A 27,645-nucleotide genomic window follows, 5' to 3' on the forward strand; every position below is an offset into this window, starting at 1 on the left:
AAGCAGAGAACAGGAAGGAAAGAAGGAGCACTAGTTAGAGTTAGCAAGAGAACACAAGTCACAAGAAGCCAAAAGATGAAGGGTCCGAAATTGCACTGAGCGGAAAATTAAGGGCACTTTGATTCAACCGGAAATTTACCGCCTGGCGGGTGTCAGACGGAAGAACCGGAAAATCTGGCTCTAACTCTGACACCGCCTCCCAGTGCTTCGGGGCGCTGTTTGAGGCCATGTAGAGGCGGGAGCGGGAGCGGGGCGCTGACGTGTCGCAATGTCCCTCCCCTTCACTTAAAGAGGAGGAACGCTATGAGGTCTACGTGGAGTCCACTGGGCCACCAGAAAGGGGTTCGGCCCCAAGAGAGGGTGCCAGGCTACCTGTTGGCAGCCCGACTGCCATGGTCGGGCTGACTCAGGAGTCAGACAATTAAAACAAAAGGGTGGCCGCGCGCCCTCCCCTTTAAGGGCGGCCGCACTGCCCAGCCACTGGCAGCTTCCCGACTTGCAACACTGTCCAGGGCACCAACCAGTGGCGGCCGCGCCCCGGTGGGGCAATTTCCACCACGCGAGGGAAAAGAGGTCACCACCAGGCAGTAAGTGGTCGGAGCGCCAAGCGGGATAGAAACACGGAGCGTTCCCGCCACCTCCGGCTCGGGGGCACTTGCGGATGGGTCGGCCCAGCCGCCTGACCCCAGGCAAAAAAGCCTTACCGCCCCGTTAGCACGGCAACGGGCTTTAAAGGGGGCAATTTCCCCCCCGAAAAATTAGAGGTTAGAAGCTACCAAGGGATTGGAACTTTGTTTTCTTAAGTCTGTCCAGATGCTAAAACATGCTCCCCATATATCAGAACAGTAAGTTAAGTCTTGGACAAACTTGTATTTAACATATGTTGAGGGAAAATATTTTTAGCATTAGAGAAATCTACACTTCTTCGAGACAGCTTTAACAATCAAGATGCGAGAGTGCAACTTTAAGTTGGTTATGAGTAGACAGCAAGAATTTTAACAAATGAAGGATGATGAAAGTGGGAACATAAAGCGAAGAGGTGATAGATATTAGATTTGAGTCACAAAAAGATGTGAAGAAACTATATTTGAAGAACAGAAAGCAGTATTTTTTCCATTCCTTGCCATGGATACTTGAAATTCTTTGCAATACACCCAAGCTCACAATGCCTTCACTATCAGTACATACAACATCAGTCTTAAATACTGAAAAATCAGGATAGCAAAGCATGTTACAACTGGCCTCAGCACTTTGGGATGCATTGGTGGGGGAGAATACAGCCACCATCATCACTCCCGATTACTATTCAGCGACATCTGCTAAATGTTTGAGTGGACATCCATTCAGGAGAGGATCAGTTTCAGCTTTGACGGCTTCACACCCCCACCTACAAACTATATGTTGATGTTCACCTTCTGGGCTCAGACATGTAAATGGGTATTTCAGCAATGTAACAGAGGGCAAACACGGAACTGTGCCTTAGCAGTCAGGGGATGGGAAAGATAATTGGGTGGGGTGGGGGAAAGTACTGGTGACTGGAGTAGAAGTGGGGCAATAAGTAGTAATTTTGTTATACTTCATGATCAGACAGGCTGCATTTATACTGCTCTTCTTGTGAAGCCAGAGTGGTACAGACTTTCCCTGCAGATGTTCTCACGCTTCCCGTCAGGTATACATCAGAAGATTTTAAAACTGAATTAGTCTGAATCGATGATTTTTGACTGGTAAATGTATTTGGTCCGATTATAGTTACAGAGCCCAGAATAAAGTGGTAATCAACAGACACTCTCAACCCAATGACTACTCAGTGATATGGAAAATGTACTTACTGTGCACAGATCAGGGATCAAGAACAATACCTAGCCACCATTTCTGCTTTTATATTGCACTGGAAGATGCAGTTGTTAGCTAACTGCAAGAGATAGGGACTTGTTTGTGCAATCAGTTGAACAATGCAAACTCAATATCCAGTGTTGATAAAATTGATAAAAGAGAGTTTGGTTTGGGCCACTGACAATTCTCTTGGCAACAAATACACTACTGCGAATATATTCAAGGCAAGAGCCATTAATAAACCAACAAATCAAAGGTCAATTTTGCACTCAAATGCTGAAACTCTAAAAACTTTGTTTAATTTCATCACAACTATATTTGCTGAATTGCCAACATGTGAATGGCCTACATTTAACCTTACTTCCCAAGAGTTTCTTTTTTCTAACTAAAATGCAATGCTACGTGGAATTTGCCGAGATAGAAAAGTCTGTAAAATATGAAGGAGTGGAAATTAATCTTGTTTGGTGGCGCAAGGTGAGCAGTATTGCATCAGCTGCTCGATATTCAGTTCCATTAACTTCATAGGAACAGAAATAGGCTATTCAGCCCCTGGAGCCTGTTGCATCAATTAACTGGATCATGCCTAATCTGTACTTCGACTATTTACTTGCCTTCGATCCATATCCCTTGATATCCTTATCTAACAAAAATCTATCAATCCCAGTCTTGAAAATTTCAATTGACCCAGCAGGCAAAGCTTCTGGGAGAGAGAATTCAATTTTTCTATTACCCTCATGTGGAAAAAGTACTACCAGATTTCACTTCTAAATTACCTAGCTCTAATTTTAAAATTGCGTCCCGCCACCAGAGGAAAAAACTTCTCTATATATACCCCATGAAACCATTTAATCATCTTAAACACCTATATTAAAATCATCCCTCATCCTCAACCTTCTATACTCAAGGGAATACAAACCAAGTTTATGCAACCTGTCTATATAACTTCACCCCTAAAGCCTGGTGAATCTGCACTGTACTCTCTCTAAGGCCAATATATTTTTCCTTGAGATGCAGTGCCCAAAACTGAAAGCAATACTCCAGATGGGGTCTGATGAAGGCTCTGTATAACTGTAGCATCACTTCTTCCGCTTTATATTCAAAACCGCCTAGATAGCATTAGATAGAATATACAGCACAGGAACAGGCCATTCGGCCCAAATAGTCTGTCTCATTCCATCTACCTCATCTCAGCATATGTTTCTATTCCCTTTACTCTCATGTACTAGTCTAATTTATTTTTGAAAGCATCCAAGCTATTTGCCTCTTCCTTTGATAGCAAGTTCCATTAGCCTTGTTGATTACATTTTGTAACTGTGCATTATCCTTTAGTGATTTGTGTACCTGGATATCCAAATCCCTTTCTTCCTCCAGTTTCTAGTTTCTTATCATTAAGAAAGAACCAGAGGGGAAATGAGAAGAAATTGTTAGGATATGGAATGCACCGCCTAAGAGGCTTGTGGAGGCAGATTCAGTAACAACTTTCAAAACAGGATTAACAGGACAGAAACAAGCCATACAGCCCAACCAGTCCATGCTGGCGTTTATGCTCTACTCCAGCCTTTCCTCATCTAAATCCATCAACATAACCCTCATATGCTTATCTAGCCTCCCCTTAAATGCATCCATACTATTCACCTCAACCACTCCCTGTAGTAGCAAGTTTCATATTCTCACCAATCTCTTGGTAAAGAAGTTTATTCTGAATTCCCCATTTGATTTCTTGGTGACTGTCTTATATTCATGGCCTCTAGTTATGGTCTTCCCCCACAAGTGGAAACACTCTGTCTACTCATCAAAACCTTTCATAAATTTTACAGACCTCGATTAGCTCGCCCCTAGACCCAGCCTGTTCATCTATATGTATAACCTTCCATTTCTGGTAAATATTTTTTGCACTCTCTCCAGTGCCTCTCAAACTATTTTGGTTGAAGGATCCCTTTCCAAATCGATTGAGTAATCACAGATTCCCACATCTACATTATAATATTATATAATACTCATAATATTAAAGTGCTGCATGTAAAGAGGGTTTTAATAATCGCTTAGCCATCGGCAGGGTATGCCTGCTTCGCCCACCAATCTGGGCACACCGCAGCAACAGATGGCCACTATTAGCCACTTGGCTTAAATTGTCCAGCACTGTCAGCAGGCCATGGTGAGCGAGGGCATGGGACCCATGCACATGCTGCTGGAAGCATGGCTCACTGCCATACTGTCCCACTGGCACGTTTTATAACAGCTGTACTGTGGGATTGTACGCATTTGCGTGAACACGTTCAGGCACTTGAAGGGCTCCGAAGGCGCTCTGATCACGTATCGGGAGAATGGCACAGGGTTGCGGTGCCAGCGAAAGCAAAGGGCTTGATTGGCAGGGAGCGCTCGTTGCAAAGTGAGTGACAGCTGTTGAGAAAAATTCGCAAGAACTGAATTCAGTATTGGTTTTATAAAAAAAAAAAGAGGAGCAGGCTTGAAATTACCTCTGGTCGCAGACCCCCGCGAAGCTTCTACGGACTCCCAGGGGTCTGCGGACCACAGTTAGAGAAACATTGCTCTATATCCCTTTTTATAATATGGTAACCAGAATTGTATACAGTACTCCAATTGTGGTCTTACCAAGATTTGATACAAGTTTAGCTTAACTTCTCTACTTTTCAATTCTATCCCTCTAGAAATAAACTCTAGTGTTTGGTTAGCTTTTGGCCTTATTAACCCTGCGTCGATACTTTGTGATGCCTTTGCTCCTCTACTCCATTTAGATTCTCTCTCTTCCCCCCCCCCCCCCCGCCCCCCCCAGTAATATGTGACCTACTTATTTATCTTACTATCTAACTTATCTGTATTGAAATTTATTTGCGAATTAGATGTCCAATCTGCAAGTTTATTAATGTCTTCTTATAATTTATTGCAGTCCTCCTCAGTACGGATTATCCCACCCCATTTTGGCGTCGTCCGTAAATTTAGAAATTGTGTTTTTGATTCCAAAGTCTAAATCATTAATATAAATTCTAAACATTGGTCCCAGCACTGATCCTCGTGAGACCCCACTTTTTACCGTCTGCCACTCTGAATAGCTACTCTTTACCCTTACTCTCTGCTTTCTGTTTAGAAGCCAGCTAGCTATCCATTCTGCTACTTGTCCCTTGACTTCGTGTGCTCTGACCTTATTCATTAGTTTATAATGTGGTACATTATGAAAGGCTTTTGGAAATCTAGATAAATGACATCTACTGCATTATCCTTCTCTGTTACCTCTTCAAAGAATTCAATAAGGTTGGTCAAGCAAGACCTTTTGAAATCCATGGTGACTCATCGTTATTATATTTTTGGTTTCTAGGTGTTTTTCTATTTTCTCCTTTAGTAGGGATTCCATTATTTTTCCTACCACTGTTCCGAGAACTATAGACCAGTCAGCTTAACATGTTCTATCTCCCTTCTTATATATTAGGTATCACATTAATTTATCTGCTAGCCCACTGGCATTATGTATTTTACTAACAAATTATTAAATATGTAATAGTGCCTCTGCTATCTCTTCGAGATTTTTTTTTTTTTTTTAAATGCGTGAATGTAATCCGACCAGAGCTTGATTAGTTTATTTAATATCTCCTCTTTTTATTTTAACTATCATTTCTAATCTCATCTTCTGGTATCATGGCCACCTGATCTGCCACCCTGGTAAATACTGAAACAAAGTAATTATTTAATATTTCTGCCATTTCTGTCTGATTTTATCCTGTCCATCGCTTAGTAGCCCTATTCCCATCCAGACGTTCCTTTTTTAAAATTTATGTGTCTGTAGAATATGTTACATCTTCCTTGATAACTTAATTTCATACTTCCTCTTTGCCTTCCTGATTTTTTTTTTTAAAACCTCTCTCCTCATCTCTTCGTATTTTCCCTCGTCATGCTCTTCTCTGCTGTCCATGTACAGGTGCAGCGTAGAAAATCCAGAGTTCTGGATCGATTGGTGGCAGGGTCATCCGGAATCCATAAAATGTTCTGGAATCCGGACCTGCCGACCTCAGACCTCGCCTCACCGCCGCTGCCCTTACCTGGGGGCCTCTTCGCCGGCCCGAACAGCTCCTCCACAATGGGGCCGCGCCTGACAACCTCATTGACAGGGCCAGCCGGAACAGCTCCTCGCCCGCACGTCCCCCTTTTTGACGTTCCAAAAGCTGGAAATACCCGAACCTAGGCTAGGGCATTTCCAGATTCATGACATCAGAAAGACAATTGAAAGTCCAGAAAAGCCTGGAATGGCCTCAGATTCTCGACGCTGCACCTGTACTTAGTATATGCCTCTTTCGTTACCCTTAATTTTTCCCTTATGTCTTTATTCATCCATGGTGTCTCATTAGTGTGTTCTTGCTTTTTTTTTTAAGTGGAATTTTTTTTCCCTAGAATCTGTTGGACACTGTTTTAAATAGGAGTATAAGGTGTGTCGCAGTTGTGTGTGGCGGACTGGTTGCTCTTTGTCTTTCCGTCATTGCTCATAGGTTTATATGTAACCTTCAGGGTTGCTGACCAAGGGCCGTGCGGCACTTTGTCGGCCGGCGTGGGCACGATGGGTCGAAATGGCCTCCTTCTGCACTGTAAATTTCTATGGTTCTAAATGTTTCCCATCGCTGTTGTGAAGGGGGATGGGGGGAGAAGGGGGAAGGATGTGGGAGAAGGGGGAGGAGGGGATAAAGGGGAGATGGGGGAAAGGAGATTGGGGGGGGGGAAGAAGGAGATTGGGGGGGGGAAGGAGATTGGGGGGGGGGGAAGGAGATTGGGGGGGGGGAAAGGAGATTGGGGGGGGGGAAAGGAGATTGGGGGGGGGGGAAAGGAGATTGGGGGGGGGGGGAAAGGAGATTGGGGGGGGGGGGGGAAGGAGATTGGGGGGGGGGGAAAAAGGAGATTGGGGGGGGGAAAAAGGAGATTGGGGGGGGGGGAAAGGAGATTGGGGGGGGGGGAAAGGAGATTGGGGGGGGGGGAGGGAAGGAGATTGGGGGGGGGGGGGAGGGAAGGAGATTGGGGGGGGGGGGAAGGAGATTGGGGGGGGGGAAGGAGATTGGGGGGGGGGGGAAGGAGATTGGGGGGGGGGGAAGGAGATTGGGGGGGGGGGAAGGAGATTGGGGGGGGGAAGGAGATTGGGGGGGGGGGGAAGGAGATTGGGGGGGGGGGGAAGGAGATTGGGGGGGGGGGGAAGGAGATTGGGGGGGGGGGAAGGAGATTGGGGGGGGGGGAAGGAGATTGGGGGGGGGGGAAGGAGATTGGGGGGGGGGGGAAGGAGATTGGGGGGGGGGAAGGAGATTGGGGGGGGGGGAAGGAGATTGGGGGGGGGGGAAAGGAGATTGGGGGGGGGGGGAAGGAGATTGGGGGGGGGGAAGGAGATTGGGGGGGGGAAGGAGATTTGGGGGGGGGGGGGGGGGAAGGAGAAGGGGGAGGGAGGCTGAACGGGCCGGGCCCGAGACTTCAGGCAGGGCCCGTCCCTAGCACCAGATTTACAGGTAGGTGGCGTTGGGTCGGGTCGGGGGAGGGATGTCGGTTCGGTTCGGGGGGAGGGAGAGGGAGGTCAGGTCCGGTCCGGTCGGGGGGGGGGGGGGGGGGGGGGTGTCGGGTCCGGTCTGGGAGGCGGGGGGGGGGGGGGGGGGGGGGGGGAGAGCGGGAGTCGGTGTCGGGTCCGGGGATGGGAAGCAGGAGTCGAGTCGGGTCGGGAGGAAGCAGGAGCTGGCCGTGGGAGGAGCCTTATTCACGCACCATTCGGCCAGGGCTAGGGGCTGCATGCTTCAGGCCCCTCCCACAGTTTCGGGCGCCTGGAGCTACTGCACTTGCGCGCCCACTGTAGCGCGCATGTGCAGAGGTCCCGGCACTGTTTTCAGCGCAGGGACCTGCCTCCGCCCCCTACAGCTCCTGCTGCGCTGCGCCAAGGGCCAGACGACCTGCAGGGAGGTGGAGAATCTGGAGGTTTTTTTTAGGCTTTGGGGCGCGAAAAACGGGCGTCCAGGTCGGGACTGCGCCGTTCTAGGCATGGCTCGAAATTTGGGCCCATTAATTGGAATGTTAGCCTTTTACAGTCCAAGTGAACAAACCCAGACTCCAGTGAACTAAGGTTGCGATAGCACTTGTCCCCATCTCCTTAACGATCCTTGGGTGGCGATCATCTGAGCCAACAGACCAGACCCATCTATTTTGAGGTTCCTAATGTTTTCTAAAACAATATGTTCATCTATTTTAATATTAACTTTATTGGTAAAAAACATTTAATTCTGTCAGTAGAACATCATTTTCAAAAATAAAGACTGAGGCAAAGTACTCATTTAGTACCTCCGCCATATCCCAAGAGTCCTCACTAACGTGTCATTTAAATGGCCCAATACACTTCGACAGTCCTCTGCCTTTCACATCTGAAAAAGCTTTTCCCATTGCTACCAGTTGTCTACAATGCTCTTTTCTATTATCCTTTTAGCTGATCTAATAGCAACATTAGTTGTTTAAAAGAAACAGCTCCCACTACCTGTCTTTATTTTCTTGTGCATCATGTGCTCTTAAATTTTAAAAATATTTTTGGTTATATCATGTTTTTTTAATTTCAACATTTATAGTACAGGGCATCACCTGCTTCGGTCTTTGATGGGCCCATACAATATATTTATAAAAAGCTTTTACTGTTAGCTTTGATATTACTTGCAAAAAAAAGTCTTTTTTTTGTACCTCATTACTTCCTTTGTATTCTTAGGTTGTTTTTTATAGTTCTCCATTTCTACTTTTCCCTGCAATTGTGCAAGCCTTTAACTTTTAGCTTGATATTGTGCTACCTCGTTTGTTGACCACGGTTGTTTACCTGCGTGAGTGGGGCATGTAGTGGTTTGGTATTGTACCAAAAATATCTTTGAATATTTCCCACTGCTTGTCTGTAGGTTTATGCATTAACAACTCAGCCCAGTTTGCTGCGATCAATTTATTTCTCATCCCTTCAAACGTTGCTATACTTAATTTAAAACCTTGGCTTGTGACTCTTGCTTCTCCCTCAAACCCACTATCAAATTCAGCTTACTATTTGCAAGCTGTTCCATTACAGTCAGATTATTAACTAATTCTGGTTAGTTAAACAATAAGGGGCCGAAATTGCCTCTTTCCGAAAGGCCTGTTACGCTAACTGGGCGAATAAGTACTTTTCGCCCAGGGGCAGGCGGCAGAAGTGACCCATCCGAAATTTCCCCCAGGATGCTGTGGGCATAAACGGCTTTGCACCGCGCCCCCCTCATTTTCAGCCAGGGCAGCGGCGGACGCCGTGCGCAATGACCCTTTTTGGGGATATTGCCCGCGGGAGTGAGGTTGGCACGGGGCGATGCCACCGACGGCTTTGCAGGTCGCAAAGCTGTGGTGGCTGGTATGCTTTACCAGGGAAGGCCTTGCGCCAACAGGCAGCCTGATACCTCCTCTTGGGTGCCACTGGCCCGGCCAAAACCCTCCCTGGTGACCCAGTGGGCGCCATGGAGCCGGTGCTATGCTTCGCAGCATCACCCCCTTTAAGAGAAGGGGAGGGATATTGCGAGGCGTCAGCAAGACACAGTGCCTGGCTTCCGCCTCGCTCCGCGGAGGTGCACAAAGCCTCCACTAGCGCCCTGGATATTTTTCCAACGTAATGACTCGTATTCCGGGTCATTTTCCTTCCCTTGGAGCTGGCAATAAATTTTCATTTAGATTGAAATAAGTGCCCCAAACCTGGCGCAGGGCAATTTCACCCCCAAATCTAGTTTGGCCTTACCCCTCATCAGTTCTAAAACATACTCTTCCCAGAAAACATTGTACTACTTAAGCTGTTCTGCCTCTTGAGTTGATGTGAAAATTTAAATTTCACATTATAAACACATTGTTTCTGCTACATGCTTCCATGTTTCTGCTACGTGCTTCCATGATCTTCCTATCTATACATTCCTCAACACCCCTCCTCAACTAAATTACTTACTGTCAGGAGGTCTGTAGATAACTCCCACTGAAGTCTTGCTTCCTTTATTGTTGTTTCGTTCTACCCATATGGATTCCAGTACCTATTGACTCTTACAGAAGTCCTTTCCACTGCTGTAATCGCTCTTTTATCAATATTGAAACTGAGCACCATGCAGGGCGTATAACAGGTACCCAAGACAAATTTCGACCCTCAAATCTTCCACTAAAGCACAAGTATTCCTGGTTTCAAAAGAAGTTGTAAACTTACTAATTAGAATTTGAAACTTCACATTGACAGTTACATATTTTTAACTAACATAACCATCAATTCACAAGTGTAAACCCGATGAGTATTCAGCCTTCTGCAATACTTTTTGTTTTGCATTCCATTTCGAAAGAGTTTGCCACTTTTTCAGGATAATAAATTGTAACATACCTTGGAAAACTGTTGATGAAAAAGAGTTAATGTACTAAAAATACATAAGTATGCCACAAAAACATTGCACAAAAAACCCAAAACATAAAAATTCATGGCGTCATTAACAAAATGATATAAATAAACAAAATAAATATACCATCACCAAGAGTTTTTTTTTTAAAAGCAGATAGTCAAGTGATGGGTTTATGAAGTTTATGAAGTCTAAGTTTCTGGGGATTCAAAAGCCACTTTCTGCTTGATATACGTTACATAGCAAATTAAATAACTGTATGGTTTCTCTTTGTTGTCTCTTTGCAGGCTCGAAGGGCCGAATGGTCTACTCCTGCACCTATTTTCTATGTTTCTATGGTATATAATTTAATAACATTCAAACTATCTATAGGAGTGACACCCTCAAAATGAGGGCAAATTGGAAAGTCACATAGTACTAGAAATGGGAAGATGAAACTCATCTGTCAAAAGGACATTGGTAGCCATCACACCAGCTATTGCTTTTTTAAAAATTAGATGACATAACAGAGTACAAGAAAAAGTCTTGGTCACACTGAGGGGGGGGTGGAAACTATATAATTTGAAGTTTTAATTTAAGACATCACACTTGGCTCACTCTCCTCAGAGGTCAGAAAGTTGTGGGTTCAAGTCACACGAGAGACTTCAGCACAGAATGCGATTGAGGGAGTGCTGCAGACGGAGGTGCCATCTTTACAATGCCTGTCCTCTTGGGTAGACGCCAAAGATCCCGTGACACAGTTCAAAGAGCAAGGGAGCACTTCTGATATCTGGACAATATTTATCCCTTAACCAACAACACTAAAATAGGTTGTCTGATCATTATCTCATTGCTGTTTGTGGGACATAGTTGTGTAAAAATTAGTTGCCCACATCTCTGACATTACAACAGTATTTCATTGGCTGTAAATAGCTTTGGGACATCCTGAGGGCATGAAAGTTGCTATATATTATATACATATATATATTTAAGTGGTGAGGAAAGGTAATCGACTTGAAATATCTCTCTCTCTCTACAGATACTGCCTGACCTGCTGTGTATTTCCAGCATTTTCTGTTTTTATATTATATAAATGCAAGTCTTTCAATTTCAAATCACTGTAATTTAATTTTTGAAGTAGTTTTTGGACCATGAAGTGCAGCGAGTTTTTTTTTTAATTACCTCCGCCTTGATTCTCCAATATAAAACCGCACACTCGCCACACAAGGTGCCTTATTGCCGCCTGCTTTCCAGCTTCGATGATCTGTTTACTTTTGAAAACACGAGCTCTATGGCGGAGGCGGGAAACGTACTGATTGACCCTTTATTGCGCCGTCCCCCCGCAACCACCAATCGGAGAGTCAGTACCGTGCGGTGGGCGGGGGCTTAATTTGATTGATAGTTTGAGCTCAGGTTTGCTGCGCCTTGAATTTTGCCCCAACAATCGATAACAGTTAAAAACGGTTGGAGGCGGGACTCGTACCAAACGGATTGGCTGCTGCCACTTGATTGACGTGTTACTTGACCAATCACTGAGGTCGCATTTTAAAAAAAACAAAAAACAAAACAAATCCACGCACACTTGCGCGGACAACTCCTTCAAATGAAAAAAAACTTTAAAAAAAAGTAGAATTGTAAATATTGCATATATGCCTTTTATCGTCAATAAAACGGAAAGATTACCAGCCCAATTGGTTATAAAAGCTCGTTAGTTTGAAGTTGGGCTGGGCCCCAAGGCCTCGAACTTTGGTGCATAGTTGTGCCGCCTGGTATGAGAGCGAGCAGCGGATTAACCCGCAAACTGCACTTGCTGACTGCTAATGTTCGAAGCTGGTTCAATGGACTTGGTTGCTATAATTGGGAATGACACCCTCAAAAAAAACCCCGCCCACCACAGTTTTGGGGGGGGGGGGTGGAAAGGAGCAGATGGGGCAACAGTTTAGATGGAGATGATGGGAATCTGGATCAACTAAATTGGCAGCAAGCGAGGTGCGGCTTGTGCAGTTGTAGTGCCCACGGTTCCTCATTGCTTCCCCTGTGGCGACTTTCAAAATGGGAACTGAACCGGTGCTTGTGTGCGATTGAGAAAGAATGCAAGAAAACGAGAGGAAACTCCTCTTACTATCCCAGTCCTCCCAATGTAATTTCTGAGAGAACATAACAGACCCCGCTGAGGGCGTGGAAGGAGGCTGACAGTTGCTCCCCAGATATCGTCAGCTAAACCTACTGGAGCATCCCATCTTTCTAAGGACAGCTTCCCTCTTGCCCAAGTTGCATTCCTGAGCAACAGCTGGCTGTGGGAGAGCAAAAGAGACAACAAAGAGAAACCGTACAAAGACCTGGAGGGAAGGAGGGAAAATAACATCCAGAACGCACTCTCCAACCCTCCCAAGTTTAAAATTCTTGATAAAAATACGTTCTCGTTTCAGATTTCCAGCATTGGCAATCTTTTATTCTGAAAAGTTTTCATTTTAATTACATGCTATGATCAACATAATACACAATACAGGCCCGCAAGATAAGATGGCTATTCAGCTGACGATGCCGTCAACAAGTCGACTAACTCCCTATTGTAGGTGGAAGTCCATTGCAAGCAATCCAACGGGGAAGATAGGAGGGGTTCAAATAACATCTGAAGCTGTAACAGCTAAACTCCAGTGGATTAGAACTCTATCCAAACCTTAAAGATGAATCACCATGTAGTGTACTCCCAGCAATCTAACTTTCCTTTTTGGGAAAAAATACCAGCTGTTCACTATATTTCTCCAACTGTTGTTTGGCCACATTAGCTCAAGAGTATTGGGTTCTTTAAGCTATTACTTACATCTAAATTACGCCTGGGATCAATGATTTACAGGGAATAAACTGCTGAGTGGCACCTGTAACATAACTGGCGAGCTCTAGTAACTCTCAGAGGTATATTTTGTTTACACAACAGACATAAATTAGTAATGTTTTGTAGGTTTGGTATTTTCTTTTAAATACACGTACGTTATTACCTTTTGGGGGCGCACTCACTGTTTGGAGCAACAGGTGGTGAGGTCCACGTCGTATTTAGGGACTTTAAACAATCACATTTACAGGTACTGTTGCATAATGCAGAATATTCTACTTGGGGGTGGGAGTTTAATGACTAGAAATCGGGAATAAAGCATTTTCGTACTGCATAGTACGGGAAGATGAGACAGCAGGATAACAGGGCATATACTTATTACAGTAAATATAGTTGTATCGATCAAGAACGCCGCGAAAAGAACTAATTTTACAAAGACAAGGCTTTCCATATGGTTACAACTCCAAGATACAAAGACAAGCAGTAGAATAGTTATATTTTATTCCGAGTCTTTTGATTTCTAAACATTACTATGCTAGCCCCTTAAAACCTTATGAGAATAAGTATCTTATCTGTTGCACTCGACAGAAGTTATAGGATTCAATGCACTTTAATAATTTTAACAAAACAATCAGTGCTTTTTGAATCTTTTATTTCAAAACCATCTATACAAAAACAAGTCAAAATTGACACGACACGTTGAAACACGCTTTGTCAAAACAAAAAGACAAAACTGCTTAAAACGTACCTCAAACTAAAGATCTCGCAGTTAGCAAAGGTTGTTGGACAATCACAGTCCGTTTGTTTTCAAAAAATGTTATCTTTTAAACTTCAGAAGTTTCTCTCCGTATATTTCTCTCAGCTGCCTGTTACTGTTTTGATATGAGCGGATGTAGGAGGTTTTATAAAGCCTCCAGTTACAGTCCTGCCCACTTTTTTTTTAATCTCACAGACACGTGTTTTTTTTAATTAAAGAAAAACACTGCAAATTTAACGCTGTTACTTTGCAAACAAAAGGAAATGTATTTATTTACAAAGTAAACGTTTTGAAAAAAGAAAAGAAAAAACGACAAGAAGGAACAAATCTATGAAAAATGCCATTTTTAAAAAATCTGGAACTAGTTGCGATGGCGCATGTGCTGCCGAACACATCCACGTACTAGGGCAATTAAGGCTGTCAGGAGGGAAAAATCAAAACAAATGTGCATTGTCTCAACCTAGAAAGAATTACCCTCAGATTACAACAGTCACTACGTGATTACATGCACGCACACCATAACATTACACCACGCGGATAGGATGATGCAATTTAGAACAGATAAGGAGTAAATCCTAGGACGATAATTCAGTGAATCTATCACGCGTGTTTATCTCGCATACAATAAAACCCTTAGCACACAATGAGAGAGGCAGTTACTTTGCAAATATGGTTTTCTTGCATTGAAGTGTTACAGTGCCCCTACGTCCTCCGCCCCGTTTCGGATGTGTGTGGCTGTACAGTAAGGATATTTCTACCCATCTCCCCTTTCAGATTTAAAAAAGCTTTGTCACTACTTAAAAGTACTTTACAGAGAATCTATAGCACAGAAACTGGCCATTCAGCCCAACTGGTCTATACTCCACACGATCCTCCTCTAAGCACCTCTTCCTATCCATTTCTCTCTATTCTCTTATCCCGAATGTATGTATCAAACCTCCCCTTAAATAAATCAATACTATCTGCTGCGAACACTCCACATTCTCAACACTCTTATGAAAAGACATTCTTCCTTACTTATCATCATCATCATCATAGGCAGTCCCTCGGAATCGAGGAAGACTTGCTTCCACTACTGAAGTGAGTTCTTTGGTGGTTGAACAGTCCAATACGAGAGCCACAGACTCTGTCACAGGTGGGACAGATAGTCGTTGTGGGAAGAGGTGGGTGGGACTGGTTTGCCACATGCTCATTCCACTGTCTGCGCTTGATTTCTATATGCTCTCTGTCATGTATTCAACTATTATTGTAACCCATGTATAAGCTGACCTAAGTTGTACACCTTGAGAACATTGACCACAAGGGGGTGAACTTGTGGGAGACACTCCTAACCTGGACTTTCAGGTAAAAAAGGGGAAGCTCCACCCACCTTCTTCACTTGAGGTCTTGGTAATAAAGGTAACTGGTCACAGAGTGACCTTCTCTCAAGTATGGGCCTCGTGTGCATTTATACTGTATAGCAAGGACATATCATTGGCAACGAGAAACTGGGATTTAAACCACGTGAGCATGGCCAGTAGCAGCACCGAAGAGAGGTACTGTGTTGGTGATGATTGGGGCGACTTTATTGAGAGACTGCAGCAAAGTTTTGTCACTAAGGAATGGTTGGGACAGGATTTGGCCAACAAACACAGGGCTCATCTCCTGACGGTTTGTGGATCCAGAATGTACTCCCTGATGAAGGACCTTCTAGCACCGGAGAAGCCGGCAGACAAGACGTTCGAAGAGCTCAGTAAGTTGATTGGGAAACACCTTAAAGCAGCGAGCAGCATGCACATGGCGAGATACTGGTTTTCCACGCACCGGCGGCGAGAAGGGCAAAGCGTTCCAGACTTCGTGGCAGATCTCCGGCGACTGGTCAGCCTATGTAAGTTCCCGGATGCATGCAGAGCGGAGATGCTGCGAGACTTTTTTATTGAGGGAATCAGGCACGCTGGGGTTTTCAGGAAACTGATTGAGACCAAAGACTTGACCTTGGAAGCGGCGGCTCTGATAGCCCAGACATTTATCTCAGGGGAGGAAGAGACCAGAATGATGTATGACAAAAATCTTGGCTCAAATGCGGCAAACACCAGGGAGTCAACATTGTTAATGTGGTACACAATTCTCGAGGCAATCGGATATGCCCCAGCATGTAGTCGAACCTAAAGCGGGAATTCAACAGAGACAATTGCGATTCATGCCATCGCAATGGACAATGCGGCCAGTAATGGGGCCATCAACACCTGTTAATGGTGCGCTTAAGGACAGTTACAGAGACAGTCAGAGACGATCGACTGGTAATGGACCTTTTGTTTCCAACAATGGGGCCTCCAGCTCATGCTGGAGGTGTGGAGGCAAACACCCAGCCAGAGCTTGCAGATATCAGCAATATACCTGCAGAAACTGCAAAATCAGTGGTCACTTGGCACGTATGTGCAGGAAGCCTGCAGTTAGATTGATGTACGAGGAGAACGGGCCCGATGTAAGCCCTACGAGGCAAAATGAATACTGGGGGAAGTCGCTGGAAGCTGAAGTTCAGCGAGTTCATGTGGAGCACATATACAGTTCATATACCAGGACGCCACCGATAATGATGAAAGTGCTCCTCAATGGCATCCCAGTATTAATGGAGCTAGACACGGGGGCCAGCCAGTCCCTGATGAGTATCAAACAGTTCGAAAGGTTGTGGGTGTCCAAGGCCAGGAGGCCAAAATTATTGCCGATTGACGCACAGCTATGGACATATAAAAAGGAGATCATTCCGGTGCTAGACAGCGCCACGGTAGTCGCGACCCACAAAGATTCGGAGAACAGGTTGCCACTCTGGATTGTCCCGGGGGACGGTCCCGCACTACTGAGGAGGAGTTGGCTTGCTGTCATGAACTGGAAATGGGGCGATGTCAATGCAATTTCTTCTGTGGAGCGAGTATCATGCTCACAGGTCCTGGACAAATTTGACTCATTATTTCAACCCGGCATCGGCACTTTCATGGGGGCCAAGGTCGTGATTCACATAAACCCGGACGCCAGGCCAGTACACCACAAGGCCAGAGCGGTGCCGTATGTGATGCGGGAAAAGATAGAATGTGAATTGGACTGCCTGCTGAGGGAAGGCATCATCTCGCCAGTCGAATTCAGTGACTGGGCGAGCCCGATCATGCCGGTACTCAAGGCGGATGGGTCGGTCAGGATATGTGGTGATTACAAGGCCACCATCAATCGGGTGTCACTCCAAGACCAGTACCCACTACCGAGAGCGGAGGACCTCTTTGCGACGCTATCCAAAATTTATTCAAAATTGGACCTGACTTCAGCTTACATGACCCAGGAGCTGGCGAGTGAGTTGAAGAAGCTGACCACCATCACGACACACAAGGGGTTGTTTGAGTATAACAGATGTCCGTTTGGGATTCGTTCAGCAGCCGCGGTCTTTCAGCGAAATATGGAAAGCCTCCTCAAGTCGATTCCAAGGACGATGGTTTTTCAAGACAACATCCTCATCACGGGTAGCGATACTTAAGAACACCTCCACAACCTGGAGGAGGTGCTACGCAGACTGGACCGGGTAGGGCTGCGACTGAAAAGGGCGAAGTCCGTCTTCTTAGCTCCACAGGTAGAATTCCTGGGGAGGAGGGTAGCAGCAGACGGGATCAGACCTACTGCGGCCAAAACGGAAGTGATCCAGAGAGCACCCAGACCCCGTAACACGACGGAGCTGCGTTCATTCCTGGGGCTCCTGAACTATTTTGGTAACTTTCTTCCCAAATTGAGCACGCTGTTAGAGCCACTACACGTGCTCCTACGCAAAGGTCGTGATTGGGTATGGGTGGCAGCCAGGACAGGGCTTTTGATAGAGCCCGCAATTTGTTATGCTCCAACAAACTGTTAACGTTATATGACCCATGTAAGAAACTTGTTTTAATGTGCGATGCGTCGTCCTATGGGGGCGGGTGTGTGTTGCAGAATGTGAATGCCAATGGTCAGTTACAGCCGGGAGCTTATGCCTCCAGAATCTGTCCCAGGCAGAAAGGGGCTACGGGATGGTTGAAAAGGAAGCGCTAACATGTGTATAGGCAGTAAAAAAAATGCACCAGTACCTGTTTGGCAGGAAATTTGAGCTGGAGACAGATCACAAACCCCTAACGTCCCTTTTGGCCGACAACAAGGCCATAAATCCGAATGCATACAGAGGTGCGCACTCACGTTAGCCGCCTATGACTACACAATTTGGCACAGACCAGGCACTGAAAACTGTGCCGATGCACTCAGCAGGCTCCCACTAGCCACCACTGAGGGGGCAACTGAACATAATGCTGAGCTGGTCATGGCTGTTGAAGCTTTTGAAAGTGAAGGCTCACCTGTGACAGCCCGTCAGATTAAAGTCAGGACAAATAAAGACCCGCTACTGTCTTTAGTTAAGAAATGTGTCCTGAATGGAGACTGGGCAGCCACGTACGGGGCATGCCCTGAGGAACTTAAACCGTTTCATAGGCACAAGGATGAACTCTCGATTCAGGCCGATTGCCTACTGTGGGGAAACTGAGTAGTCATGCCCGAGGTGGGCAAAGAGATGTTTATCAGAGAACTTCACAATGAGCACCCGGGCATTGTCATGATGAAGGCAATTGCCAGGTCACACATTTGGTGGCCAGGGATAGATGCAGAACTGGAACTTTGTGTTCACAGGTGCAACACGTGTGCTCAGCTTGGCAACGCAACAAGCGAAGCCCCCCTTAGCCCCTGGTACCTGCCCGCCAAGCTATGGTCACACATCCATGTGGACTACGCAGGTTCTTTCATGGGAAAAATGTTTTTGGTTGTAGTAGACACTTACTCCAAATGGATTGAGTATGCCATTTTAAATTCAAGCACATTCTCTGCCACGGTAGAAAGTCTACGGGCAATGTTTGCCGCCCATGGTCTACCGGATGTCTTGGTCAGCGACAATGGCCCATGGCTTCACAAGCACTGAATTCCAGGACTTCATGGCAGGCAATGGACTCAACCATGTCAGAACGGCAACGTTCAGGCCGGCCTCAAACGGCCAGGCGGAACGAGCAGTGCAGATAATCAAACAGGGAATGCTCAGAATCCAAGGGGGTTCCCGACAAAGCCGCTTATCACGCCTCCTTTTGGCCAATAGATCATGACCACACTCGCTCACAGGGGTGGAGCTGCTAATGAAAAGGATGCTCAAAACCAGGTTATCCCTTACAAACCCTACTGTGAAAGAAATTGTTGAGAGCAGGCGTCAGTCACAAGGTAACTACCATGACAGGAATGTGAGGGTGCGATGTATTGATGTCAATGACCCTGTTTTTGTCCTTACACTGCAGGGCCCAAATGGCTTGCAGGCACTGTGATTGCCAAAGAGGGGAATAGGGTTTTGGTAATTAAACTTACCAATGGACAAATCTGCCGCAAACACGTGGATCAAACGAAAAGGAGGTTCAGCAACCCCATAGAAGAAGCAGAGGAAGAACACGACGTAAAGTTTACTCCACCACAGGTGACCGAACACCGGAACCAAGTGGAGGAGAGCCCAGTCACTGTGGGCAGTCCGGACAGACCTGAGGCACCGCAAACGGCAGCCAGCGCCCAACAACCGGAGCCCCAACTCAGGCGCTCCACAAGGGAATGTAAACCACCAGAGAGACTTAACCTGTGATCCCAATAAGACTTTGGGGGGAGGTGATGTCATGTATTCAACTATCATTGTAACCCATGTATAAGCTGACCTAAGTTGTACACCTTGAGAACATTGACCACAAGGGGCGAACTTGTGGGAGACACTCCTAACCTGGACTTTCAGCTATAAAAGGGGAAGCTCCACCTACCTTCATCATTTGAGGTCTTGGTAATAAAGGTAACTGGTCACAGAGTGACCTTCTCTTAAGTATGGGCCTCGTGTGCATTTATACTGTATAGGAAGGACATATGACTCTCGGCGTTGATACTCGAGGTGCTCAACCCTCTCGGATGCACTTCCTCCACTTAGGGCGGTCTTGGGCCAGGAACTCCCAGGTGTCAGTGGGGATGTTGCACTTTATCAGGGAGGCTTTGAGGGTGTCGTTGTAGTGTTTCCGCTGCCCATCTTTGGCTCGTTTGCCATGAAGGAGCTCCGAGTAGAGCACTTGCTTTGGGAGTCTCATGTCTGACATGCGGACTATGTGGCCTGCTCAGCGGAGCTGATCGAGTGTGGTCAGTGCTTCAATGCTGGGGATGTTAGCCTGAATGAGGATGCGGATGTTGGTGCACCTGTCCTCCCAGGGGATTTGTCGGATATAAACATAGAAACATGTAAAATAGGTGCAGGAGTAGGCCATTCGGCCCTTCGAGCCTATTCAATAAGATCATGGCTGATCATTCACCTCAGTGTCCCTTTTCTGCTTTCTCTACATACCCCTTGATCCCTTTAGCCGTAAGGATTATATCTAACTCCCTCTTGAATATATCCAGTGAACTGGCATCAACAACTCTCTGCGGTAGGGAATTCCATAGGTTAACAACTCTCTAGTGAAGAAGTTTCACCTCATCTCAGCCCTAAATGGCTTACCCCTTATCCTCAGACTATGTCCCCTGGTTCTGGACTTCCCAACATCGGGAACATTCTTCCTGCATCTAACCTGTCCAGTCCCGTCACAATGAGATCCCTCTCATCCTTCTAAACTCCAGTGAACACAGGCCCAGTCGATCCAGTCTCTCGTCATATGTCAGTCCTGCCATTCCGGGAATCAGTCTGGTGAACCTTCACTGCACTCCCTCAATAACAAGAACGTCCTTCCTCAAATTAGGAGACCAAAACTGAACACAATATTTCAGGTGAGGCCTCACCAAGGCCCTGTACAACTGCAGTAAGACCTCCCTGCTCCTACACTCAAATCCTCTAGCTATGAAGGCCAACATGCCATTTGCCTTTTTCACCGCCTGCTGTACCTGCATGCTTACTTTCAATGACTGATGTACCATGACACCCAGGTCTCGTTGCACCTCCCCGTTTCCTAATCTGCTGCCATTCAGAAAATATTCTGCCTTCGTGTTTTTGCCACATTTATCCACATTATACTGCATCTGCCACGCGTTTGCCCACTCACCTAGCTGTATAAATCACCCTGCAGCCTTTTAGCATCCTCCTCACCGCTCACACTGCCACCCAGCTTAATGTCATCTGCAAACTTGGAGATATTATCCTCAATTCCCTCATCCAAATCATTAATGTATATTGTAACTAGCTGGGGTCCCAGCAATGAGCCCTACGGCACCCCACTAGTCACTGCCTGCCATTCTGAAAAGGACCCTTTTATCTCGACTCTCTGCTTCCTGTCTGCCAACCAGTTCTCTATCCACGTCAGTACATTACCCCCAATACCATGTGCTTTAATTTTGCACAACAATTTCTTTTGTGGGACCTTGTCAAAAGCATTTTGAAAGTCCAAATACACCACATTCACTTGTCCTCCCATGTCCACTCTACCAGTTACATCCTCAAAAAATTCTAGAAGATTTGTCAAGCAGGATTTCTCTTTCATAAATCCATGCTGACTTGGACCGATCCTGTCACTGCTTTCTAAATGTGCTGCTATTTCATCTTTAATAATAGATTCCAACATTTTCCCCACTACTGATGTCAGGCTAACCAGTCTATAATTACCCATTTTCTCTCTCCCTCCTTTCTTAAAAAGTGGTGTTATATTAGCTACCCTCCAGTATCCTCCAAGGTCGATAGACTGTTGGAAAATGATCACCAATGCATCCACTATTTCTAGGGCCACTTCCTTAAGTACTCTGGGATGCAGACTATCAGGCCCCGGGGATTTATAAGCCTTCAATCCCATCAATTTCCCGAACACAATTTCCTGCCTAATAAGGATATCCTTCAGTTCCTCCTTCTCACTAGACCCACTGCCCCCTCGTACATTCAGAATGTTATTCGTGTCTTCCTTCGTGAAGACAGAACCAAACTATTTGTTCAACTGGTCTGCCATTTCTTTGTTCCCCATTATAAATTCACCTGAATCCAACTGCAAGGAACCTACATTTGTCTTCACTAATCTTTTTCTCTTCACATATTTATCAAAGCTTTTGCAGTCAGTTTTTATGTACCCTGCAAGCTTCCTCTCATACTCTATTTTCCCCCTCTTAATTAAACCCTTAGTCCTCCTCTGTTGAATTCTAAATTTCCCCCAGTCCTCAGGTTTGTTACTTTTTCTAGCCAATTTATAAGACTCTTCCTTGGTTTTAACACTCTCCTTAATTTCCTTTGTTAGCCACGGTTGAGCCATGCTTGCATGCAAGTGTTGCACTGATGCACACATGATTCCAGATCAGATTCAATTCCAGGCCACCACACATGAGACCTGGCAATGCCTTTCATCATGACAATACCGGGATGCGTGCTATGTAGATCATGTACAAATTTCTCTCTGCCTTTCTTGGGCATAACAACATGATTACCCCACAGTATACAATCTGATTGAATGGATAGTTCGTCTTTGCGACGGATGTAAGGATTGGTCTCCTCACACATTTGCTTGGGTATGGCAGACCAATCACCACTAAGGTTACATTGTTTCACACCGATAATATCTGGTCCTGGCTGATGCAGATCTTAACTTGTTGAGCCGTGACAGGGATTCCTTCACTTTCAAAAGCAGCCATGACTAACAGTAGGTCTGCCAGTTGTGTGTTTCCACCTCTGGTGTGGGCAATGCATCAGCACAATTCTCAGTGCCAGGTCTATGGCGAATGACATAATCATAGGCAGATAATGTCAGCGCCCACATCTGGATGTGGGACGATGCACTGGTACTGATACCTTTGTTTTCCAAAAACAATGAAATGAGTGGCTCATGATCTGTTTCCAGTTCAAACCAAAGACCAAACAGGTACTGATGCATCTTTTTAACCCCATACACACAGCCTAGTGCTTCTTTCTCTACCATGCTGTAGGCTCTTTCTACCTTTGACAAACTTTTTGAAGCATATGCAACAGGTTGTAGTTGCCCGACTTATTAGCTTGTTGGAGCACGCAACCACTCCATATGACAAAGCATCACAGACCAATACTAGACGCTTACACGGATCAAATGTACCAGTAGCTTGTTAGAGCAAAGCAGATTAGTAGCTTTTTCAAAAGCTCTGTCTTGAGATGCACCCCAAACCCAGTTGTTGCCTTTTCTTAGCAGCATATGCAGTGGCTCTAATAAGGTGCTCAATCTAGGTAAGAAATAACCAAAGTAGTTGAGTAGACCAAGGAACGAACGCAGCTCCATCACATTCTGAGGCTTGGGTGCATTTTTGATGGCCTTGGTTTTTGAGTCCGTAGGCCTGATACCGTCGGCAGCAATTTTCCTCCCTAGGTATTCGACTTACAATGCCATGAAGGCGCACTTCGAGCGTTTCAGTCTGAGTCCCACTTTGTCCAGACGATGTCGAACCTCTTCCAGGTTGTTCAGATTTTCGGAGGAGTCATGACCTGTGACCAGGATGTCATCTTGGAACACGACAGTTCTAGGGACGGACTTCAGTAGTCTTTCCATGTTCCTCTGAAATATGGCTGCAGCCGAGCGAATTCCAAAAGGGCATCTGTTGTAGATAAACAGTCCTTTATGAGTGATGATGCACGTAAGTTTCTTCGACGTGTTGACCAGCTCCTGTGTCATGTAGGCCGATGTCAGATCCAGTTTTGTGAATGACTTTCCCCCCGGCTAGCGTTGCAAACAGGTCATCAGCCTTCTCTAATGGGTATTGATCCTGTTTCGAAACTCAGTTGATCGTAACATTGTAGTCTCCACAAATGCTGACAGTGCCACCACTTTTCAACACAGGAAAAATGGGGCTGGCCCATTTGTTAAACTCAACTGGTGTTATGATCCCTTCATGCTGGAGTCTGTTCAGTTCGATTTCGACCTTCTCCCTCATCATGTACGGAACTGCCCGAGCTTTATGATGGATGGGTCTTGCATCCGAGTCCACGTGGATCTGCACCTTGGCTCCCGTGAAATGGCCGATGCCTGTTTCAAACAGTGAGGGGGACTTGCTCAGCATTTGAGCACATGGAGTATTCTCCTCCGTCGACAATGGGTTGATCTCGTTCCAGTTCCCTTTGATTTTTTCTGACCAGTTCCTGCTGAACAGCGTTGGACCATTGTCTAGAACAATCCATAACAATCCGTAAATCGTGAACCGCATCATCATACGACACCTTGATTACTACACTGCCAATCACCGTTATGGGTTCTTTAGTGTACATATGCAACTTGGCATTGACTGGACTCAGCTTTGGCCTCACAGCCTTAGTATCCCACAGCCTGTCGAATGACCCCTGGCTCATTCTTAATTGACTCGCACCTGTGTCCAATTCCATCGATACCGGCACACCATTAAGTTTTATATTAATCATTATCAGTTGGCTCTTTGTTAGGAAGGAATACAGTCCATACACTTCCTCCTCTGGTATCTCGGATTGCATATCCGGATCCGCGCTAGACTGGTCATCATCCTCCACATGGTGTGTCGCAGCACGCTTGCTCAGTTGCAGACACATGCGCTGGAGATGCTCCACTCTCAAATAGCCTTTACAAATATACTGTTTAAACCGACACTGATGATGCCGATGATTTCCTCCACAACGCCAACACGGTGATATTGGATTCATTCCCGTTGACAGACTTTGAGCAGCCACAGGTTTCGTGTACGCAGTCGGGTAGGCCCTGCCATATGCATCTCTGCCAAACGACGATACTATCTTAGTTACAGTACTTGCCGAGTTCCGATTTTTCGATGATATCTGCTTTAAGCTTTTGTCCGTTGTCATGCATGATTGGACAATCGTGATGGCCTTGCTCAAATCCAGCATCTCCATCACCAGTAGCTTACGCAGGATCACCTCGTGGTTGATGCTGATTACAAAGAAGTCCCGCAGCAGTTTCGAACTTACACGGTCCAGCTAGACATCTTAGGTCGGCAACGAATTCCAATACATCTTGGCCCTCAGAACGATATCTTAAGATAATGATGCATTCATCTGGTTTGAGATGCTCATGTACCAGAGCACACAATGTTTCATCGTCTTTGTCTGTTGGACTTAAGGGCGAGAGGAGATTCTTTATGAGTCCATAGATTTTCGGACCGCAACCGTGAGGAGGACTGCCCGGCGCCGAACTGCGTCTGCCTCTTCCTCCATTTTGCTGGCCACGAAGTACTGGTTCAAGCGGGCTACAAAGTCTGCCCAATCTTCTTCCTTCATGCATCGCTCTAGAATTCCAATTGTGTTCATTTTTGCATGCGTAGGTTCTTGTTACCTCATCGCCAAATTTTGTGATGCAATAACTCAATAGACTGAATACTGTAAACTCCGCACAGGTGCAAACCTGGCTCTACTTTATTAGGGCCCAAAGTGATTACATTACAAGATGGCTGGCCTTTTATACTTGGACCACACAAACATGCGCACAGCCCAATGACCTCCAAGAGTGGCGCCATCTGGTGGCTAGTAAATCCAAGCATACATACATGACACTGGGCATCTCATATTATTTTGTTCAAGATTTGCTGGAAGTGAGCCCAATTAAGCGCGTAACATATGAAGCTGACAGTCAGGTAAGAAAGGTTTAAAAAATGGTGCTATCTTTTTCATTTGGCCTCTCTATGGATAAGAGAGTAGGGGTTAAAGGTAGTTACCCAAGTGGCAAGTGGTGTTCCACAGGGATTGGTGCTGGGATCACTGTTGTTTATTATTTACATAAAATAACATTTCAAAATTTGCGATGACACTAAATTGTGGGGTATAGTTAGTACTGAAGTAGACTGCAGCTAAATACAAGAAGAATTTAATAAACTTGTAGAATGGACATGTAAATGACAAATTCATTTCAATATCGAGAAATGTGAAGTAATGCATTTTGGTAGGAGGAATAATGAGGCCACCTACTCCTTGGGAAACAAGAACATAAATGGCACAGAGGGGCAAAGGAGTACAGATTCATAAATCATTAAAAGTAGCAAAACAGGTTAACAAGGCCCTAAAAATGCAAACAAAGCACTGGGGTTCACTTCTAGAAGAACAGAATTCAAAAGCAGAGAGATGTTAAACTTGATTAGAACCTTGGTTAGACCACACTTGGAGTACTGTGCACAGTTCTGGTCTATATATTACAAAAGGGATGTAGAGGCACTGGCAAATATGTGATTTTTTTTTGGACATACCTGAACTGAGAGCTACATAGAGTTAGATTATGACGAGAGATTACTTAAACTTGGCTTGTATTCTTTGGAATAAGTACATAAGAAATTGGAGCAGGAGTAGGCCACCTGGCCCCTCGAGCCTGCTCCGCCTTTTAATAAAATCATGGCTGATCTGATCATGGACTCAGCTCCACTTCCCTGCCCTCTCCCCATAACCCTTTATTCCTTTATCGCTCAAAAATCTGTCTATCTCCACCTTAAATATATTCAATGACCCAGCCTCCACAGCTCTCTAAGAATGCCATAGATTTACAACCTTCTGAGAAAAGAAATTCCTCCTCATCTCAGCGGCCTGTTATTCTGAGACTATGTCCCCTAGTTCTAGTTTCCCCTATGAGTGGAAATATCCTCTCTGCATCCACCGTGCCGAGCCCCCTCATTATCTTATATGTTTCGATAAGATCACCTCTCATTCTTCTGAACTCCAATGCGTATAGACCCAACTTACTCAACCTATCTTCATAAGTCAATCCTCTCATCTCCGGAATCAACTTAGTGAACCTTCTCTGAACAGCCTTCAATGCAAGTACATCCTTGCTTAAATATGGAGACCAAAACTGTACGCAGTACTCTAAGTGTGGGCTCACCAATACCCTGTACAGTTATAGCAGGACTTCTCTTCTTTTATACTCTATTCCCCTTGCAATAAAAGCCAACATTCCATTTGCCTTCCTGATTACTTGCTGTACCTGCATACTAACTTTTTGTGTTCCATGCACAAGGACTCTCTGTACTGCAGTACTTTGCAATGTTTCTCCAGTTAAATTATAATTTGCTTTTCTGTTTTTTCTGCCAAAGTGGATAAGCTCACATTTTCCCACATTATACTCCATCTGCCAAATTTTTGCCCATTCATTTAGCCTGTCTATATCCCTTTACAGATTTTTTGTGTCCTCCTCACAATTTGTTTTCCCACCCATCTTTGTATCATCGGCAAACTTGGCTACATTACACTCGGTCTCTTCATCCAAGTCATTAATATAGATTGTAAATAGTTGAGGACCCAGCTTATTGCCCACTCCTATTAACCCAAAAATATCCCTTTACAGGCTCTTTGTGTCTTCCTCACAGCTTGCTTTCCACCTAACTTTGTATCATCAGTAGACTTGGATACATTACACATGATCCCTTCATCTAAGTCATTAATATAGATTGTAAATAGCTGAGGCCCAAGTACTTATCCTTGCAGCACCCCACTGGTTACAGTCTGCCAAAATGAAAATGACTCGTTTATCCCTACTCTCTGTTTTCTGTCCAGTAACCAATCCTCTATCCATGCTAATATATTACTCCAACCCCATGAGCCCTTAACTTGCGTAACAACCTTTTATGTGGCACCTTATTGAATGTCTTTTGGAAATCCAAATATGCTACATCCGCTGGTTCCTCTTCAACTACCCTGCGAGTTACGTCCTCAAAAAACTCTAATCAATCTGTTAAACATGATTTCCCGCTCATAAAACCATGTTGACTCTGCCTAATCATATTATGGTTTTCTAAGTGCCCTGTTACGACTTCCTTAATAATGCATTCCAGCCTTTTCCCGACAGCTGATGTCAGGCTAACTGGCGTGTTGTTCCCTATTTTCTCTCTTCCCTCCTTTCTTGAATAGCGGGGTTACTTTTGTTACC

General features: G+C 45.3%; 1 protein-coding gene across 3 annotated transcripts in view; it reads right to left on the reverse strand.

Moving 5' to 3' along the window:
* LOC139277198 (protein NDRG1-like) overlaps window positions 1-13,929 on the reverse strand; it is a 112,411-nt gene extending 98,482 nt beyond the window's left edge. For 2 of the 3 annotated variants that reach the window (XM_070895360.1, XM_070895344.1), the window contains exon 1: window positions 13,778-13,929. The gene's annotated coding sequence lies outside the window, so the exon portion shown is untranslated. Of the gene's footprint in view, window positions 1-11,378; window positions 11,490-13,777 lie in introns of those variants that run through there. The other variant, XM_070895351.1, reaches the window with a different exon arrangement.
* Between the last annotated feature and the right edge of the window lie 13,716 nt (window positions 13,930-27,645).

This window comes from Pristiophorus japonicus, chromosome 1, assembly GCF_044704955.1.
Source record: "Pristiophorus japonicus isolate sPriJap1 chromosome 1, sPriJap1.hap1, whole genome shotgun sequence".
Taxonomy (NCBI): Eukaryota; Metazoa; Chordata; class Chondrichthyes; family Pristiophoridae; genus Pristiophorus; species Pristiophorus japonicus.